At 38.0% G+C, this 2,995-nt stretch overlaps 1 pseudogene; it reads right to left on the bottom strand.

Annotated features, from left to right (window-relative positions):
- Window positions 1–1,047: 1,047 nt before the first annotated feature.
- Window positions 1,048–2,651, bottom strand: LOC129011964 (cell division cycle protein 27 homolog; annotated as a pseudogene).
- Between the last annotated feature and the right edge of the window lie 344 nt (window positions 2,652–2,995).

Raw genomic sequence — 2,995 nt, 5'->3', positions numbered from 1 at the left:
GTATCTGACAAAAAAGCTTCCACAGAGTTAGTACTTCAGAATTATAATTTCTCGATATTTATTTTATTTTATTTTATTTTATTTTTATTTTATTTTTTTCTTGAGACAGCGTCTCACTCTGTCGGCCAGGATGGAGTGCAATGGCAAAATCTTGGCTCACTGCAACCTCCACTTCCCAGGTTCAAGCAATTATCCTTCCTCAGCCTCCTGAGTAGCTGGGACTACAGGCGCCTGCCACCATGCCCAGCTAATTGTTATACTTTTAATATAGGCGGTGTTTCACCATATGGTCTTGGTCTCTTGACATTGTGATCTGCCCGCCTTGGCTTCCCAAATTGCTGGGATGATAGGCATGAGCCACCATGCCTGGCCTTCTCTTGATATTTAAACTTTTAAGTCAGTCCAGAGAAATACAATAAATGTCAACAGTAAGTATGGTGTTGAGGCAGAAGTAGGACCAAACTTTTTCATATGTTATTCAGTTGAGAACAATATGACCTGGGTAGTAATTTCCTATGTGTCTACTTATACACAAATACAAAAAAGTAAAACAGAGATACTGCTAAATAAAGGATACATTAAGTTATTAATAGTAACTCAATAAACTGGAACATTGTCAAAAAGCAACTAGTGAACTTTTTCAGTGTTTTTTTCTATTATCCAATAAGTGAATTATGCTATTCCTTTCCAATTTCCCAAGCACTTTTTGTCCCAATCACCATTTCTGCGTTTGAAGAAAAAGTAACAAATCAAGTAACAAAACTAAACAAGCAAAGAAACAAAACACAACTGCAGTATCTGCAAAAGTTTTGTAGAAGACTGAAACTGTTGAGTATAAGCATCTCGTATTCTATTATCATTAGTTAACTGAAGAGTTTGTTAAAGACATACATTTCATAAAAAAAGTTAGTTTGAAGTTATTGACCAGTATGTACCATTCCTAAGTATTAGTAACCAAATTCATGACAATAAAGAGCTATCGAACAAGAAAAATTTAGTGACTACCAGCACCGTCAACAAGACTTTGTCTTTACAATTCATTACCACTTACCATGCATTGTGATGTCTAGGATTGACTCTGATAGCATTTTGAAAACAAGCTAACGCTTTGTCCAATTCTTTAGTAAGACAAACTCTCGCCCTAATAAAGTATAGGCATAAGCATAATTTGGATCCACTTGGATAGATCTCTGGAAGAATTTAATTGCAATATCGTGTTCCTGTTGCAGACTGAAACAGTTCCCTGCAGCACACCAGGCCTCTGACGAATTTTTATCCATGTCTGTTAAGTCTTTTGACAGAAATGAAAGAGTGACATCTTTTTGAATATGCCAAAGTGTTGTAGATTTCCATGCCTTCGACTCTATAATTCTCAATCCTTCTAACCTCTGAGAATATTCTTTCAGCTTGCATGTACTCTGAAAGTTCAAAATAGGACCTTCCAATTTGGCACAGTACCCAACCAGTATTGTAGTGGTGAGAACGTAGATGGCTCAAAATATTTATAGCTTCTTTGCAGTGGTATGAACATAAAGCTAAATAACCTTTCCCCCTTTCATGAAGAAGGCTCATCAAGCCTTCTGCTGCTGCTTTTTGTAGATTAAAAGCCTGAATCTGAGGTGTGATTGTGGATATTTCCTCTTCTGAATTGATGGAAGAGTCCAATTTTGTAATTTCCAGGTTGTCATTTATATTAGATTGAGTTATTCCTCCTTTATTAGTTTTACTTTTTGTTTTTCTGTTTGGGATTTTAGGTGGAAACTTCATTTTTAATTTCTTCCTATTCTCCTTGGTTGTGGAACTGTCACTAGTAAAGAGTCATGAACTTCTTCGATGCAGTGCATTTGGGGGAGATGTCATAGTGGGGCTCATTACCTGAGGTGTTGTAGTTATTTATGGACCAGAACTTTCTGTTAGTGAAAGAATTGGAGTTACCTCTCGGCTATTTCCACTCTGCGAGAAGATAGACTTTGCTCCAGTTTGGCCAATTCTGGCAACAGACTTTTTTGAAGGGGCTCCGGTGGATGGCACATCAATTACAGAAGGTGTATTAGTGTAGTTTTGTAAATAAGATCCATCTCCAGGACTTGGGGTTTCTAATGGCAAAATCCCAAAACTTGGCGTAAATGGACTAAGAGCTGTTGGTCTTGTTAATAAACTTCGACCAGTTTTTGGTTTATTTTGAACCTGTTTAGATAATATGGAAGTTCCTGTTCCCAGTGGGACAGTTTCAGGTGAAATTACAGCTGAATCAATAAAAGACACTGGGGAATCTGTATTCAAGGAGTACTTTGAATTGGAAGATTCTAAATTGACTCTGTTTAATTCAGTTGTGTCCTAGGGTGTTTCCATAAGAATGGTCTCAGGCTGTCTGTGACATAAACTGTGATTAGGTACTTGTGTTGTGCAAGAGTTGGGCAGACAGTTGCTAAAGTTCTGTAAAGATGTGAATTTAAATGTTTGGTCAGGATCTGGCTTTTCACCTATTTCACATAATGATTCAATGGGATACCAGAGGAAAGGATTTAAACTAAGTCTTTTTTGGTAACATTCTTATCCTTTAGCAAGCCCATCTGTCTTGCAATATACACGTCCCAACAATGGAAGGGGAAAGCAAACTGAATCACCAAACTCAGTAACAATATCATCATGGCTTTTCTGCTTATTAAACACTCCACCAGATAAGATTTGTTCCCAGTCTGCAAGCTTACTGAGATCAACACAACATTTTGCAAGCAGGTATTTGCATTGTGGTGTAGGACAACTGTGTCTTTGCAAGAGTCTATATGCTTTATAGGCCTTTCCTGGGAGGTAAGAACAGGTCGCCATTAAAAACAAGGCTTCTTGTGAGTGTACTTCTGCATAAAGGCTTTCTGTGAGGAAAACCCCATCTCGGTAAGCATAGTGGTTTAGTGCTTGCCATATAGCAGCCTGGACGGGTTCCTGCAGCACTGTCATCCTCAAGGCAAAGGCCCAATTTCTGCAGTGCCTCAGG

This window comes from Pongo pygmaeus, chromosome 17 (genome assembly GCF_028885625.2).
Source record: "Pongo pygmaeus isolate AG05252 chromosome 17, NHGRI_mPonPyg2-v2.0_pri, whole genome shotgun sequence".
Classification (NCBI taxonomy): Eukaryota; Metazoa; Chordata; class Mammalia; order Primates; family Hominidae; genus Pongo; species Pongo pygmaeus.
This window is presented reverse-complemented; position numbering and strand designations above follow the sequence as displayed.